This window comes from Leptonychotes weddellii, chromosome 1 (assembly GCF_054177405.1).
Source record: "Leptonychotes weddellii isolate Sample4059 chromosome 1, ASM5417740v2, whole genome shotgun sequence".
Taxonomy (NCBI): domain Eukaryota; kingdom Metazoa; phylum Chordata; class Mammalia; order Carnivora; family Phocidae; genus Leptonychotes; species Leptonychotes weddellii.
This window is the reverse complement of record NC_138369.1, coordinates 29,093,562-29,112,448: the sequence shown is the minus strand read 5'-3', so window position 1 is coordinate 29,112,448 and position 18,887 is coordinate 29,093,562. Positions and strand designations below refer to the sequence as shown.

The 18,887-nt window shown below is 38.8% G+C and overlaps 1 long non-coding RNA gene across 1 annotated transcript; it reads right to left on the bottom strand.

The window, feature by feature from the left end:
- Positions 1–1,917: 1,917 nt before the first annotated feature.
- Positions 1,918–18,862, bottom strand: LOC145721610 (uncharacterized). Its single transcript, XR_014145410.1, has 2 exons — positions 18,549–18,862; positions 1,918–18,420 (listed from the first exon to the last, which is right to left on the bottom strand). It is a non-coding gene; the product is annotated as an uncharacterized LOC145721610 (long non-coding RNA).
- Between the last annotated feature and the right edge of the window lie 25 nt (positions 18,863–18,887).

Sequence of the window (18,887 nt, the reverse complement as noted above, 5' to 3'; positions counted from 1 at the left end):
CTGATTGACTTACTTCGCTCAGCATAATACCCTCCAGTTCCATCCACGTCATCGCAAATGGCAGATGGCTGCATAATATTCCATTGTATATATATACCACATCTTCTTTATCCATTCATCTGTCGATGGACATCTTGGCTCTTTCCATAGTTTGGCTATTGTGGACATTGCTGCTATAAACATTGGGGTGCACGTACCCCTTCGGATCACTACATTTGTATCTTTGGGGTAAATACCCAATATTGCAATTGCTGGGTCGTAGGGCAGCTCTATTTTCAACTTTCTGAGGCACCTCCATACTGTTTTCCAGAGTGGCTACACCAGCTTGCATTCCCACCAACAGTGTAGGAGGGTTCCCCTTTCTCTGCAGCCCCGCCAACATCTATCATTTCCTGATTTGTTAATTTTAGCCATTCTGACTGGTGAGGTGGTATCTCATTGAGGTTTTGATTTGGATTTCCCTGATACCGAGCCATGTTGAGCACTTTTTCATGTGTCTGTTGGCCATTTGGATGTCTTCTTTGGAAAAATGTCTGTTCATGTCTTCTGCCCATTTCTTGATTGGATCATTTGTTTTTTGGGTGTTGAGTTTGATAACTTCTTTATAGATTTTGGGTTACCCAGGCTTTCGAACAGCAGAGCTTGGACTCTGTTTTTTTTCGTTTTGTTTTATTGAGGTGTAAGTATGTGTCCTATGAACTACACATATTTAAAGTATGCAACTTGTTAAGTTTTGACACACACGCGAAATCACTGCCATAATTAACATAGTGAACATATCCATCAGTCCAAAAATCTTTCCCTGTCCTTCCTCTTTCCCGCCCTTCCTTGCCACCCCCTAACTAATCTGATCTGTCACTCTAGTTTGCTCTTTCCAGAATTTTATGTAAAGGTAATTGGACATTCATTTTTTTTTGTTTTAAACCAGGATTCTTTCCTTCAGGATTTTTGTAAGATTCATTCATGTTGCTGTCTATATCGATACTTCATTTCTGTTTAATTGCTAAGCAATATTCCATTGTGTAGATATATCATTATTTGTTTAGTTCTCTGCCTGTTGAAGCACATTTGGGAATTTTTTCAGTCGTTAGCCATTACCAAAAAAGCTATTACGAACATTTACATATACATCTTTATATGGACACATGCCTTCATTTCTCTTGGGAAAATACCTAGGAGTGAAATAGCTGCATCTCATGGTAAGAATATGTTTAACTTGTTAAGAAACTACAAAATCATTTTCCAAATTGGTTCTACCATTTCACATTCTGACCAGTTCCAGTTTCTCCACATCCTTCCCAACAGTATTACTAGGGTTTTTAAATTTTAACCATTCTAATAGGTGTGTAGTAATACGTCACTGTGGTTTTAATTCATATTTTCCTAATGACTGATGTTGACCTTCTTTTCATGTATATTTATGGCTGTATCTTTTTCCCTTTTTTTTTAAATTAGGCTCCACACCCAGCATGGAACCCAATGTGGGGGGCTTGAACTCACAACCCTGAGGGTCAAGACCTGAGCTGAGATCAAGAGTCGGATGCTTAACCGACTGAGCCACCCAGGTGCCCCTCCCTATATCTTCTTTAGTGAAGTGTCTGTTCAAATGTTTTGCACATTTTTATTGAATTGTTTTTTAGTTACTGAGTTTTGAGAGTTCTTTATATATTCTAGATACAAGTCATTCACAAATATTTTCTCCTAGACCATGCCTTGTTTCTCATTCTCTTAACAGTGTCTATAAAAGGACAGAAATACTTTATTTTGATGAAGTTCAAATTATCTTTTTATGGATCTCGCTTTGGTGACACATCTAAGAAATCTTTTTCTAACTCAGGCCTTAACGCACTCATGTTTTCTTCTAAAAATGTTTGGTTTTTAGGTTTTACATTAGATCTACCATTCACTTTGAGTTAGTTTTTTTTTTTTAAGATTTTATTTATTTATCTGAGAGAGAGAGAGAGCATAAGAGAGAGAGAGTGCACAAGCAGGGGGGAGGGGCAGAGCCTCCGGAAAAGCAGACTGCCCACTGAGCAGGGAGCCCGCTGTGGGACTCCATCCCAGGACCCTGGGATCATGACCCAAGCCGAAGGCAAATGCTTAACCGGCTGAGCCACCTAGGCATCCCTGAGTTAGTTTTTATGTATGTTGCAAAGTATGGCTTGAGGTTCTTTGCTGTCTTTTTCATGTATGAATATTTCATTGTTCCAGCAATTGGAAAACACTATCCTTTCTCCAACGAACTGATTTCTCATTTTTGTCAAAAATCAATTGTCCATGTATGTATGGACTATTTCTGGACTCTATTCTACTCCAATCGATAGATCTATTTTGACACCAATTAGATACTACCTACCATAGCTGTACAGTAAATCCTGAAATCATGGCATGTTCTCCAAATTTGTTCTTTTTCAAAGTTGTTTTTATTCTAGGTTCTTTGCATTTCCACATGAATTTGAGAATCAGTTTGTCAATTTCTACAAAAGAGCCTACTGAGATTTTGACCTGAATTGCACTGAATCTATAGATCATTTTGGAGAATGGAGGTATTGGCAATATTGGGTTTTCCAACCATAAAAACAGTGCATCTCTCCATTTACTTAGGTCTCCATTACATTCTCTCGAAAGTGTTTTGTAGTTTTCAGTATATAGGTCTTGCACCTGAATTTTCAGATTTATCCCTAAGTATTTCATGTTTTGATGTTATCGTAAATGCTACTGCCTTAACTTCAGCTTCTGATTGGTTGTTGCTAATATGTAGAAACAGAATTGATTTTTATACACTGATTTTGTATCCTGCCACCTTGCTAAATGTATCAGCTCTAGTAGCTTCTCTGTAGATTCCCTCAAAAATTTTTCTGAAGATTTTATTTATTTGTCAGAAAGTGAGAGAGAGAGAGAGCACAAGCAGGGGAAGCAGCAGGCAGAGGGAGGAGCAGACTCCCTGCTGAGCAGGGAGCCCGATGCGGGGCTCAATCCCAAGACCCTGGGATCATGACCTGAGCCGAAGGTAGACACTTAACCAACTGAGCCACCCAGGCGTCCCTCCCTCAAATCTTCTGTATCACTGATCATACTGTCTGTGAATAAACATAAGTTCACTTTTTCCTTTCCAATATAGATTATTGCCTTTAATTTGTTTCTCTTGCCTTACTCCACTGGGTAGGACCTTTAACATAATGGTATACACAGCAATAATGATGACAAATATTATTTTAAAAGACCTCCTGAATATATTTATTAAAATAGCTAGGATAATATAATGACCAACCGATGGTGGCATGACATTTTTAGAGATGATCAAATATAGCATAACTGAAGAAGAACAGCAAACTACTAATTTCCTACTCTCAATATTTCCCCACTGCAGGTATATATAGATATGCAGTTGAGAAGGTTGCTACAGAAATAAGAAAGATGACATATAAATACATATATGGCCCTATTTTGTCAACTTCAACAATTTTTGTGTGTGATTTACTGCTTGTTTTCTTTTTACCTCTTGACCCCTTTCATCCATTACTCCCCCACCCCTACTCCCTGGCAACCACCCAACTGTTCTCTGTACCTAAGAACATTTTTTTTCAGACTCCACATAAAAGAGAGATCATACAGTATTTATCTTTCTCAGATTTATTTCACTTAGCATAATGCCCTTGAGGTCCCTCCATGTTGTCATGAATGGCAAGATTTCATACTTCTTTATGGCTGAGTAATATTCCTGTGTGTGTGTGTGTGTGTATACAATTTCTTTATCCATTCATCCATCAATGGACAGGTAGGTTGTTCCATAACTTTACTATTGTAAATAATGCTGCAATGATTATAGGGATGCAGCTATCTTTTCAAGTTAGTGTTGTTACTTTCTTCAGATAAGTACCCAGAAGTGGTACTGCTGGATGATATGGTAGTTCTATTTTTAATTTTTTGAGGAATCTCCACATGGTTTTTGATAGTGGCTGCACCAATTTACATTCTCACCAACAATTCTCACCAACTCCCTTTTCCCCAAATCCCCATCAACACTTGTTATTTCTTGTCTTTCTGAGAACAAGCCATTCTGTCAGGTATAAGTTGATATCTCATTGTGGTTCTGATTTGCATTTCCCTCATGATTAGTGATGTTGAACACCTTTTCAGGTACCTGTTGGTCTTCTGTACGTCTTCTTTGGAAAAATATCTATTCAGATCCTTTGCCCATTTTTAAATCAGATTGTTTGCTGTTGATTTGTATGAATTCTTTATGTATTTTGGAAAATAGACCCGTATCAGATACATTATATGCAAATATTTTCTCCCATTCAGTAGGCTGCCTTTTCATTTTGTTGAGCACTTCCTTTGCTGTGCAGAAACTTTTTAGTTTGATGTAGTCCCACTTGTTTATGTTTGCTTTTATTGCTTTTGCTGTTGGTGTCAGATTTAAAAAATTATTGCTAAGACCTACGTCAAGGAGCTTATGTTTTCTTCCAGAAGTTTTATGTTTTCAGGTCTTATGTTCAAGTCTTTAATCCATTTTGAGTTAATTTTTGTGTATGATGTAAGACAGTGGTCTAGTCTCATTCTTTTGCATGTGTCTGTCCAGCTTTCCCAGCACCATTTATTGAAGAGACTGTCCTTTCCCCATTTTATATTCTTGGCTCCTTTGTCATAAATTAATGAACTGTATTATGTGTGGGTTTATTTCTAAACTCCCTTTTCTGTTCCACTGATCTATATGTCTGTTTTTATGCCAATACCCTATTGTTTTAATTACTATAGCTTTGTAATTTAGTCTGAAATCAGAGAACTTTTTTTTAAGTCAGACACCTAACTAAGCAAACTGGATCTATAACAATATGTGTTATCTGAGGGCTCCCAACACTTCTTTCCACCTACCTGATGAGAATGATTACTTAAAAAGTGTATTTATTAAATTCACTGGACTAAGAGTGCAGCTGCCAAACAGATTTTTGTGAATGTCTCATGGAAGGAGAGAAGCTAAAAAATATTACACACAGCTTTCTGAAGATAGTCTTGCCATTGAGTGTAGTACTTGGTACCTTTTCAGTGAATGCTTTATTGCTTGCAAATACCTCTGAGCTTCTGCAGAAGGCATTTCCTCCATAGCTCATACCAGCACTGGCAACAGCATAAGAAACCAAACAGGAGAACATCAACTTTTTACTTTTGAGGTGGAAAAATATGTATTTTATCAGGCTAAAGCCAGTTCTAACACCAGTAACATCTTACTTTGCCGACTTTCTAGAAAAGGAATGTGAAACCTGAACTGGACTTGTAGTGATCACTGAAGGCCATCTTCGTTAATGTACAGATATCTTCGAGCACTCCAAAGAGCAGAGGTTTACACAATACAGATTTAAAATACTAATGATTATACTGAGTTTATAAGCAATAATAAAGAATATGATGTGAATTACATGTCATACAGGAGAAAATAAATCAAAGATGTTATCTAATTCATCAATTCAACATTTACTGAGTACCTACTGGGTATCAGGCACTTTTCTCAAGGGGAAAAAGAAGAGCAGCCATCCCTAGGTCTAATATTTGACAGGGGTACAGTGTGGGCAGAAAAGGGTTTTAACAGAGGGAAGGGAGGTGATGGAGGTTTCACAGAAGTGCCTGCTCTAATCTAGGAGGGAAAAAACTTGGTGGGGGGAGGGGGGCACCTAATCAAAATAGACTCAAATGGCTGAAGACACAATTTAAAAATAGAATCTCCATAGACAAGCATAACTTTCCACTATCACCTGGCCGGAATAATTTAGTCTAAGAACATATAAAGAAATCATTTTGTATTTGAAAAGAAATCTCTAGAACCAAAAGGTTTAGAATCAAGTGAGAAACTTCAGTAGCAAACACAGAGCATGACAGAACTAACATAAGAACAAGCACAATAAACACTTCTCTAGAACTTATCTGAATTCCAGGCACTAAACACTTCACCTACATTAACTCATGTAGTCCTACCTACAATCTTCTGAGGTATGTGCCATTGTATCTTCATTTTATAGTCAGGGAAGTGGAGGCTCAGAGAAGCTAAGCAACTTGCCAAGTTTAAATGGGCAGTTAGCAGCAGAACTGAAATGTGTATGAGACAACCTAGTACAAAGTATAAAAACACGTGGACTTGGATCTACAGGTTAGTTGTCTGGACAGCAAAGAGAACGGTGTTGTAAGACACTGTACTTCCACATACAGACCATAATTTCTTCTGGAATGATAGTAATGAATGAATGAACAAACTGTGTCACTGCCCCCAAACTACTTACTTTAAATAATAGGAGTGTAATTTTTTTTTTTTAATGAGAAATTGTCTAAACAGAAAAACTTTGGAAAAATAAGAGGCCAAATTAATAAGATGAACGTTATTTACAAATATCTCACTTGGGAGCTACTTTAACATTCATTAAACACCACCGCTGATAACAACAAGAACCTGATTGGTAAAAAGTACTATCTGTGAATTATGAAAGTATTGTGAAACGACAGATTTGCTCATATATGTGCAGGGACCAAAGACTGAGATCAACAACAACAACAACAAAACTGGCTGGAAAGACAGAAAAGGTTACTCACTAGAAGTGTAAATATTATTGTTCGTGACTTTTCAGTAATTCAAAGAGTAGACTGCAAATGGAAAAAAAATACAGTGCAGGAAACAGTGTGATGATTACTACTATTAATTATCACTTGCTGAATATCTAGCATGTTCCAGGCACTATGTTAAAGATTTTACATTTCCTATTTAATTTTGGAAAATGTGTATTATCCGCAAACACCAGTGTGGGGACAGTGCTTGCCTAAGGTCACAGAGATAGTAAAGTGGGGGAGCTGAAGCTGGTTGGTGGCTCCCCCCAAAGCCACGGGTCTTGTAGAAAGAATAATATATGTGCAACATCGTAAGATTCCTCACTACTATACACAGCTCAACTTCTAGGAAAGCTACATTACAATATATAAGTGATTAAAGAAAATATTTTGATGTCCGTAAAAGTTGTTTAAATTATGTGGGTTTGTAATGAAGGATTTTTTTTAAGGACCTATCTGAACACCAAAATATTTTAAATTGCCATAATTTCTCAATCTAAGTATTTCCACTGCCATGGAGATCTAATGGTTTCTGTGCAGGCAGATAAATGACTAGGGAGTGTGGGAATGAGGGACAGAAAATGAGCCCAAATGTGAAGAACCACAGTGTTGGGAGCCTGAACTCTTCTGATGGAGATTGTGTACCAAAGTAAGTAAGAATAAAAAAAGCAGATCTCTATACTTTACCTAATATTGGTTTATTTATTCCAGTTCAGGGTCCTATTTCCTTTCTTTTTCAAATAAAAAATGAAATTTTCAGATGAATCCATATACATTTGCTAATATTTCAGGTCAATGAGAAATTTCAAGTAGAAGTAATCAGACAGGCAGATATGTTCCTAATTCTGTGTCTGCGGTTTTCTGTTTTTTGATTAGGAATGTCAATAAGTGACAACAGAGAGGCATGTTCACAGCAGAGCTGCAAGATTCTAGATGTGAACAAGAGCAAACAATCTACTAGGCTCACCATCTTATCCTCACAGCTGCCTGGGGTCTGGTTGACAGCTTAGTTTCTATAACTTTTCTTAAGTTTCCATACCGTAGCTTGATTAGAAAATATTTCTAGGAGCTTAGAAATTTCACTTTGAAATAATTTTAGCCTTACAGAAAAGTTGCAAAAATAAGAGTTCCCATATACCCTTCACCCAGCTTCCCCTAATGTTGACATCTTATATGACCATAGTACAATGATCAATACAGACTAAAATAGAAAATACTAACATAAGACTGATCGAATTTCATCATTCATATTGTTTAAAGGTATGCAATTTTTAACATCGGCTTTTTAAAAAATTAACATTATTTCTATCATCCACTAGGATATTATAAGGAATCCAGAATACCTAGTGGTATCACTACAGAACAATCAGGTTATCTTCATTTCCCAAGTCAGTCCTCACTCACTGCTCAAGGCCTATTGAGGAGGAACAGCATGATGTAATTTGGCTCCCTCCCCACCCCTACCTAACCCCTAGGATATTAGCTACTAGCCTGAGTATCCATTCAAAGGATGGAAAGCAAACACCAGTCCCAATACTATGAAATGGCTGAGTCCAAGCTTGGGTCAGGTGTTTTCTATTAAAGTATAGCGTGAAGAGAAGGCTTTGTTTTTCACTTCAAAAGACCCACCCAAATGTACACTATTGTCCTATGAATGAGTAACAAATTGAAAATAAGTGTTTTTTGGCTTTAGTGTAGGAAAACTCACAGTTTGGGACTTCAGCTGTTGTATTCAAAGTAGTTATGTAGCTTCCAATTTTTCAAGATTATGAAACTTTACCAAATGCTTTTTGTGGTACAAGGATAGGAATGTGAACAGAATCATCTACTTGATTCCAAATTAATAACATGAGATGATAATTTATTTAAGACAAGAGATAATCTTCTGTGTAGGCCTTAGTGTTATCAGCCTACCACCAGAACTTTCTAACACATGAGAGACTTTCCAATGCACTCCAGACAGTAGCTAATGGAGCTGTTGTGTAGCTTTTGCACATGCACTTGAAAAAACAAAGCAACCGCTGCTTAAAGTGTTGTTTTTCAAATAAATGAATCATCTCTCTGTGCAGTATTCATATACTAACATGTCTTAAAAAGAGATTTCCAAAGTGAAGTTTTAAACCAAAAAAATGGATAGAACAGAGACCACAGTTAAGCTTTCACTTCTGCCATACCATGGCTCTAGCAATATAACCAAGTGGCTAAAAGGCTAGAATGGGTTTCTCCTACAGAACTAGTTTTCATAACTAGTGGATTTACCTACCTGACAATTAAGGATCATTTATATACACAGGCTAATTATAGTTATAACGGCAACTGGATTGAAAGCATTCTGAGATGTGTCAAAAGCACCAACTTTGTGTAGGTTGATGTGTTGTGTGCTTAAACTGTATTTGGTTGGTTGAGATATATTAAGATACTTGCCTTCTAGACAAGTCAGGTGGTGAAGATACTAAGAATTTGTAAGAAAGGGGCGCCTGGGTGGCTCAGTTGGTTAAGTGTCTTCCTGCAGCTCAGGTCATGATCTCAGGGTCGTGGGATTGAACCCCAAGTTGGGCTCCCTGCTCAGTAGGGAGTCTGCTTCTCCCTTTCTCTGCCCCTCCCCCAGCTTGTGTGGGCTCATGTGTGCACGCGCTCTCTCTCTCAAATAAATAAATAAAATCTTTAAGAATTTGTAAGTAAGTCTTTAATAAATGATTGTGCTGGTAATTCAAGGGAAAGAAATTTCATTTATTATTTTTTAAAGATTTATTTATGAGAGAGTGTGCAAGAGCACAAGAGCATGTGGGGGGAGGCAGAGAGGAAGAGAGAGAATCTCAAGCAGACTCCAAGCTGAGTGAAGAGCCTAATGTGGGGCTGGATCTCAGGATCATGAGATCACGACCCCAGCCAAAACCAAGAGTAGGATGCTCAACTGACTGCGCCATCCAGGCACCCCTCATTTATGATTCTTGAGCAAAAGCAAGATGGGCTCAAATGCTGAGTTTCTTAGTGATATTTAGGATTTATAGTTAAAAAGTATTATTTTGGGGTAATGTGGATAACTTTTACTAGAGGGATATTTATTGTGATTGGACATTCTCTGAGCCTTCTGGATCTGTGGCTGGATATCTTTTATTAGCTTTGGGTAGGGACAAAAGGTCCCATTTTGTTAACAATACCTAAATGTATCACTAACAGTTAAAATAAAACAAATTACTGTAACTGATGCTCACGATACGGATTGTGAGTCAAAAAAAAAGAGGTATGCTTATTTTTAATAATTCTGCCTGCAAAGGCATATCTGGCTGACTATATTTAAGTACAGAACAATTGTTTTTAAAGATTTTCATGGTTAAAATGAAAGAATTAAGGGACTGCACCGATAAGCCCCATTTATCTGGGAACAAATACACTGGCAAGCCTCTATCCTTAATAGCACCAGAAAATATCTGTATCATGAGTCACTGCTTTCATTAACCCTCAAAAGTTGTCTCATTTCAGCTCTAATTCTCTAGGACAGGGAGCTCACCACCTTCATCTCTAGAATCCCAGAGGGCCCTGCACAATTCCTTATACAAAGAAGGTGGGCAAATACTTGGTACCTTGATGAGTACCTACAACGTAAGCAGTGTTTGATAACTTTACCCTTGTGTAAGGAACAGGGGAAGATGAGAACTGGGCAAACATCACCCCAAATTTTCATTCTTGGCTCGGTAGAAAATAACATAAACCAGGAATGGCAAGTGGGTCCCACCTCCGTAACTCTGGAAGTGACGGAGGTGGACAGGCTTTCCGGCAAGCCTCTGTTTAGGTTCAGCTGGATGGAGGGCTCCGATCACCTGGGGACGTCCACCAGGACAGAGTGGCTGGAACAGTGGCAATGCCAACCCAGGGCAGCATCAAGCCAGACAAGACTAAACAAGCACCAAAAATGCTCACAAATAACCAAAAGCAAGTCTAAAAAACAAACACAAAGCTAACTCCTTTTTTCCCCATTTTTCAGAGGAGGTTACGTGTGATTCTAGAGATGGGTCCTTTGAAGTCAAATACTGGCGAGGTTTCCTATCTCTAAAGGAACTGGAATCATTACAGGCATTTTTTAAGGTGCTTTTGAATATATATCTATGTTTGATAATCTGATTATACTAAAGTCTGGTAAACTCCCCTCTTTTCTCACACTGTCTTAGCCAAAAAAGTCAATGTGACTCATCATAGTCATCTTCTATTTGACTGATCCTATGTATCTCATTTTAGTCACAAACTTGCCTAAGTAGGAGATAAATGTAATAAAGCAAGAAAACAAAAGAGGAATCCTGGTGTGCTTTTTATTGTTTTTGACAGAGGACCCTGACCCCCTACCCTCTAAGCCATGGCACTGGTGAGGCAGGATTAAACCTGACCTTCAGTAAGAGAATCTGCATGGAATGTGCAGGGCCTTATCATCACTGCAGCTTCTCAACGCAGCTACTGTGGATGAGCAGCTACTGTGGATGACCGGCACCTGGGTGCACAGGCTGAACGAGAGTTGGGGGAGGAACCCAGAGTTCCAGAAGCCGCACCCTTTCCAGCCACCCTCTCAGGGCCCTTGCTACACAGGATGCTCGTCCTCCTTACTAAGTTTTCCTTGATATCTTTCTCACTATCTGCCTTGGACAAACTAAACAAAACAAGAACTTTTTAAATATTTGGCTTACAGATTGAATCCCACCTAAAAGTAGGAGGAATTTTTTATTTTTCCAACTCCCCTATTACGGGATCTCTCTCCCTCTACCTCAGTAGCCCTAGAAACAAAAAAATGTCACCCATTACTTTTATAAATTGAATGAAAGGACACTGTAACATTCTAATTTCTTTTCTTTTTGCTCAAAGTGTCCCATTATCTTCCAGGATGCAAATTAAGAACTCAAATGTTCTTTAGTTTTGAATTGTTCGAAGATGCCTGTTTCCTTCTGTGATTTTGCTAAAAATCCTTAGCAAAAATCCTTTTCACCTTAGACTCGGACTCGACTGGTGGTCTGGACAGAAAATAATTACTTTGCTCTTATTTTCAGGTGTTTTTTCCCCTACTGATGTGTCATATTTAATTTAGGGTACAAGCTTAGTGCAGCAAAAATCACATCCATACACACTTTTACTCCTCTCATTCCCTTCTCCATCTTCAGTATGCCTTTCTTAGGAATCTCTGTTCTGACCAAACATGTCAGTGCAGACAACATAAATCAAAGGGTGTACATGGAGACAATGAGCACTGAGTATACTATTCCACAGATGGCTAAAAAGCATGGGAGAATTTTGTTGTGGGTTGGGATGGTGATGGACATTTTAACTAGTATCAAATTAAGAATCAAGAACAATAAACAAGTTATCTACTCTTCAACTTGAATAAAAAGTTTTTTATAAAGTACTTTTTAGAATATTTACTTAAAAATACAAAGTATACATGAAAAATCTAAGTCAGTACTTTATACATTGTATTATGACTGAAAGAATAATCCACTGGCCTCTGATTTCTATTACAAAGCTATGATTTCGTCTTAAAAAACCATCAGCATGGTGTCATAGTCTTAAATAACCAAGATGACTTTATTTTCATTTTGCTTCAACAGTTGCATCTGAACTTAAAGCTCGCATTTCTTCTAGTTACGGTTGTGCAACTTTGTAACACCTTGCAGGGAGAAGTCTAAGTATTTAGACCTGATGGCATTCTTAACAATCCTCTAAAGGGCACTGCAAGCTTCTGTTAAATATTTAGATAATACAAAAACTGTAACATTCTTACAGGGAATCTTATCCTATCCTTCCAAAATATGCCTATTGTTTACCTAAAGTTCAGTAAGAGTAAACCTATAGGTTATAGCTGCCAACACACTTCTAAAAGAAACTAATTATAAATGAAACAGTTAACGTATACAGTTATCCAACTTTGCACCGAACTTGAAAAAGAATGCTAACCTTCAAACAATTAGTGAATTGTTATAAACACCTGCTGTGTAAAAGACAGAACTATAAAAAATATCAACATAAATATAAATAGAAGACAAAGTTCCTTCCTCTAATAAGCAAAGAGCCGCAAGAAAGGAAACACAAACACGTGGGAAAATGTGGTCTGGCTACACTCAGCCCCACAAACTACCCATGCTCACCCTCGGTGGGTCACAGAGTGGACTCCTCAAGTGAACACTGGGAATCCCTGCCCAAGGACAGAACCACGGACGCTTGGGAGAGTCGGCCTAAGAAATACAGCAGCCAGTGTTTTTAAGCTTTATGCTAGCAAGTTAAGGAATCAACACAATTTGCAGAAATGCCTTAAATAAGCAGATCTGATGTAACATGACCTCAACTTTTTAGCAACCTTTGAGCTCACAAAACAGCAAACACTTTGCTGAAGACATGATGTGTTATGTGCACCGCTATATGTAAAATGGCTCAGAATATCAACTCAGCATTCAGACTGCCTGAGTTGAAATCCTGGCTGTACCCTCTAGTATTTAATAAACCTGTGGCCTTGGGCAGGGCACTCAAACTCTTCCTCAGTTTCCACACCTACAAAATGAAGACAGTAAAGCACTTGTCTCAGAACTGTCATGAAGATGAATAGGAGATAATCCATGGAAAGTGGTTATCATAGCACCTGCCATACTCTAACTTTGAGAAATGTTCTGTGCTATGGTTGGTTTATTATTAGAGTTATTATCATTAACAATGTTAACAAAGTAAAAGGGTGCTGGACAGGAAACCGAGACTTGGACGACCAGATGAAAGACAACCTCTCTGAACCCCCTTCTTATGTTTAGTGGAGGTAACCACAAGGCCTCCCACCCTGGGTTGTGTGTGATGTGGATGAGATGCCTGGCATACAGTATCTGCTCAACAGACAACTGAGGTCTTTTCTAAGGATCCAGGTGATACAAGGGCATAACCAAATAAATACACTGTTAAAATGCTAGGAAGGGAATAAACAGGTGCTATAATTCCTGGGGAGGGAAGAAGAGAAGAGACCTTCAAAGAGGGGTAGAAAGGGAAGGCCCCTCTGCGGTGGCACGTGGTCTAAGCCCCGGGGAAGAAGGAGCCGGCCATGAGCAAAGCCTAGGGAAAGAGCTAAAATGAAAGTTCAATGAGAAAAGACATTTTCATCACTCCTCTTCACCACTCTAGCCCCAGACCCTAGAAAATGCCTGGCACGCAGCAGGCGCACTACTGAGTCGTGCTCAGTAACAATGTTAGAGGGAATGCATAAAGAGTATTTCTGGCAGAGGGCACAACCGATGTAAAGGTCCTGGTTTAGGTAAGCACCACCCTGGCGTGTCCACAAAGAACCGAAGGGAGGCCAGCAGGGCTGTAAGTGGAGACAGTGTGACTGGAGCGTGCTGGGTGGGCGGTAGGGGATAAGGTGGGAGAGGGAGAGGGGACCGGAGGACAGAGGACTGTGTCAGCCATAGTTTAAATGCTAGGTTTTTCTCTTCTTTCAGAGACGCCACCGAAGGATTTTAGCAGATAGTGGTATGATCTAATTTATTTCACTAAAAGACCACTCTGGCTGCTGTCAAGAGAGGATATTTTAGGGAAGCAAGGACGGAATCAGGGAGACCTTCTGAGGAGCCAATGTATCAACTGAAGCAAGAGGTGCACCAGAGGCTTCAAGGCCAACAGTGGACTTGCTGACGGGCTGCGGAAAGGAGAACTGTGCAGTAATTTGTAGCTTTCTACTTTAGCAAGCAACAGACAGTTGTACTATTTACTGAGACGCGGACAAAGGAACAGGCTGGGGAGAAGGAGAATAAAAACCAAGAGTTCTGTTCTGAACTGGCTGGCCTGACATGTCTTGGGTGAGAATGCCAGCTAGGAAAGCTGGTCACATGAGGCTGTAACTTCGAGGAGGTGGTCTGTGACAGAGCTATAAATGTGCAAGTCATCTACAGGAAGACAGTATCCAAAGCCAAGGGGACAAGATGAAATAATAAGTGATGGGTCTTTGTTGGGTAGTAACAACCATGTAATCGATCATGTTTCTCTTCTGGCTGGGTTGCCAGGAAGTTCCAAACACAACATAAATCTTAGGGGAAAATTATCTTCTTAGAGATTCTAGATATGATAATCTACCCCTTTTACTTTTCTTCTTCTTTATGGTGTCTAGTCTTCTTTCATGCAAACTCTCGGTCTATATACTCTGAGAAAGGAGAAACAGAAGAAATGAGGTAGTGTAGTGACATGATTAGGGAAGTCAGAGGGACTGGCACCCATATTACCTTGAGAAGTCTCCAATTACAGAAATATTACCTTAAAGTTATCTGGTGCCCTGTGCCTCTCTCAACGACTCCAAGCTCCTCAAAAGCATGAACCCTCTTAATCATCTTCTCATTGCTGTGAAGGGACCAATGTCCAGCTCAGGAGTACACAGGCAATACATGCATACTCCCATCTGTCACGTATCGGTAAATGCAAGGGGCTGAGGCCTTGCTCCAGTCCTCGAAAACTTAGTTCTAAATTGTTTTAAACATAGCATAGTGTGTGATTAAATACCAATAAGCAATGCACACAAATGTTAGGTAAGTTAGGGTAAATCTTCAGGGCCTGGATTGGAAGACTTCAAGGAAGAAAAAAAAACCCCAAAACTGAACCGGCTTTGGAAGATGCACAGTGTTTGGAGACATGAAAGCATATTTCAGAAAGCAGCCAAAGAACAGAGACAGTGAGGAGCTTATTCTGGCTGGAGGGAAAGAATTTTGAAAAAGCATAGGGGGAAGGGAGCTGGAAAAAACAGTGAAGGACACAGTGTGGACATCCACCTCATATTTGAGACTTCCAGGGAAGTTATAAATTTCTAAGAATTTCTAAGAGATGTTTAAGGAAGATCACACAAATTCAATGTGTAGAATGGATAGGTAAGCAGAGAAACTGTCAGGACTTAGTCTAGGCATAAGTTAATAAAAATCTCATAAAAAGGAGACCGCAGGTTCCAAAAAGTCAGAGTCCACCAAAACTTAGTGAATGATATGATATTGACAGACAGAAAGAGATCATGAGATTATCATCCAGGGCTTGAGGCCCACCGGGTCAGATCAGTAGTATGGTTAACAGAAATGGAGGCAGCAGGAGGAAGTGATTTTAGAAAAAGGTAATAACTTTAATTGTAGGTAGGGTAAGTTTCAGAGGACAGTGGCCACTCCCTGTGTTCAGGCTCCCCGCCCCTTGCAGCACAGTATGTATGCAACCTGCTCAAGTCCTTGCAGAGAAAAATCTTCCTAAGTAGTATTCTCACATAAACACAATAGAGAAGGTCTTCCCATAGATTACAATCTCTCCATGGCTGCAAAAGCAAACTTGAATGGATAAAAGCATAAACACAAAAATGAAAGAGGTGGCCCAAATGGTCTACTTCTACAAAGCACTGTGAGTTCACATTCAGATGTTTAAAAAAATATACTACTATGTGAAAAGATGCTCAACATTGTTGAGCCATGAGAGAACTGCAAATTAAAACCACAATGAGATACCGGTACACAACTATTACAGTAGCTAACAACATTTCTTTAATCTAATGACATAACAAATGATGACAGGGCGGCAGAGCACCTGGAACTCTCATACATTGCTGCAGAAGGGGACAACCACTTTGGAAAACAGTCTGACAGCTGAACTTATTTATTAAATGTATACTTTCCCTATGACCTCACTTCTAGGTACCTATCCAAGAGAAACAAAAACATATGTCCCCATACAAATATCTATATGCAAATTTGTAGCAGCTTTATTCATAACCATCAAAAACTGGAAACTCAAATGTATATCAACTAGTGAAGGGATGAACACACTGCAGTACCTCCATACAATGGGATACTACTCAGTGACAAAAAGGAACTACTGGGACATGCAAAAATATGAATGAATCTCATAAGCACATTAAGTGAAATAAGCCAGGCACAAAATGCTACATGGTGTATGATTCTATTTATAGGATATTCTGGAAAAGGGAAAACTAAATATTCTGTATTTTTGTAATGGTGGTAATGATAAACATTTGTCAAAAGTCATAAAAATGTACATTCACAAAGGGTGAATGTTCCTGTATCAAAATTACTCCATACACCTGACTTAAAAAAAAACAAAACTATAGCATTTTAGCATTTGCTCAAAGACAACTGTTAAAGCGTACTATTATTATCTATGATTACTCTGAAAAATTCTAGACACTTTTTAACTAGCTAGAATACTACAAATGTCCTTAATGCTGACAAGAAACAAACCCAACACTTTTTCCCTCTTCAGGCCTCAAAACATTCCTATGCAAAGACAGAGTGTAAGGATGTTAGCGAGTGTGCAGAAGCTGCGTGAATGCTGGTTATTGAGACACTAATAAAGTGAGTCTTGTTTGCTGGACAGCTGTTGGCTCCATTGTTCTTTGGTCACACATAGAAAAGGAAAGCTGTTATGCTCATGGAATGTGACCTTCTCACTGGAGAGCTGTTACATCATGCCCAGAAACACTGCCCAAGAAATCCATTCTCACCATGCACCACGAAGAAAATGGTGAAAACAAAAACAACAACAATGAAAAACCCAAGAAACTATATGTAAAGCCCATCGATAAAATAAGCTGTACTACTTAAAATCAGATCAATTATAAGAAACATTTGTCAATACGGAATATTCTGGTTTCTTTTGAGTAATGTTTTGTCTCATCTTACTACCCTTAGCATAGAACTTCCGTGTCCAAATATTTTTTTTTTTTTTAACTTTTCAAAAGACATTTTGTATGACCAGGCTTTGATTACTAATTGCATACAATTATGAGAGTAATTACTTTTTGTATTATCAAATGCCTACCTAGGTACTTTGCCATTTTACAGTTTGGGCATTTATAAACCACTTTTACTTGGACAGGGTGTTCCATTTCTTTGATCATCATGCACAGCGACAGACACGTTACACGGCAACCCAGTACAGAGACGCATGTGTACCTGTGCAAGCAACACTGAGATTGTACAAAGTAAGACCTGTCCTTACCTTGTAAGATGTTCTCTATTATCTCCCTTTGCATTAGTCTTTAAAATACTGCCAAATACCCACACAATCCATATCATGACCTACCATTTTCAAAACCACTGCCCCAGAATATTTTAAAAAAGAAAACATTTCATCATGTTTTAAACACAGGCTTTTAAAAATTCATTTAGTTATTTGTTTTGAAGCATACAAGTGACCTTCCCTAAGGCTGACTCACAAGTCATCACACTCTGTTCCCCCCTGGGGATTCCCACGCCTGGCTGGGGTGAGCAGCAGACATGGAAGGGATGGTCAGAGCCCACGGCCCCTCTGCTCCCTTAGCTGCCAGCCACTATATGTGGATGGGGGAGGCCTCGGCCAATGTAGGCCTACAAACACGCAGGGGGCCTTGCTTGCTTTCCATTCATACACATTCTTATTCCTTAACCTCTATACACACGTACACACGCACAGAATGAAATAAAATTCAACCAGGAAGAAAAAGAGTTGCAGGAGAGAAGAAAGTTAAGTTTTTCCTTAACATCCGTGGATTTCAGTCATGCCTACTACGCTTAGTTTCCAGCACCACGGATATCAGAACAAGTTTAAAAGACTGAACTGGCATGTAAATCACATGCAGAAAGTATTTTCAACTATCAACAATTCTGAGTTTTTAAACTGCTAGTCAAGGGTGCCTGGGTGGCTCAGTTGTTAAGCGTCCGCCTTCGGCTCAGGTCATGATCCCAGGGTCCTGGGATCAAGTCCTGCATCGGGCTTCCTGCTCAGCGGGGGAGTCTGCTTCTCCCTCTGCCTCTGCCCATGATCTCTCTCTCATGCTCTCTCTCAAATAAATAAATAAAAATCCTAAAAAAAATAAAAATAAATAAATAAATCAACTGCTAGTCAATATTATATTCTGCTATTCCACACTGAAAATGGTGGTCATTTGTGATAACTACAGAGAAATTTTACATGAAGATTGGAAAACTTACTTTTAAGGACTCCCACAAGGGAAACTGGACCAATGAGAAAGGAATCTGAAAAGAAAAAAAAAAATCAAATAAATTAGGCAGGAAAGATCAGAGTTTGCAACTAGGACTACTATCATGAACCTATAATTATTATTTAGAAACCTTAGTTTGTTTTGACTTCATGTATATAATAAAGCTAACATTAAATTTATAGGTAGGGTAGACATAGTTTTCAGAAAAAAAGTTAAGCCGCAACTGCCTGTAGAATTCTACTAACTTTCTGAGCCCAAGGGACATAAAATGATGGTGTGAAGCCCTTTTGAAACAGAAAGAGAAGCACAATACAAAGATCTGGCTACC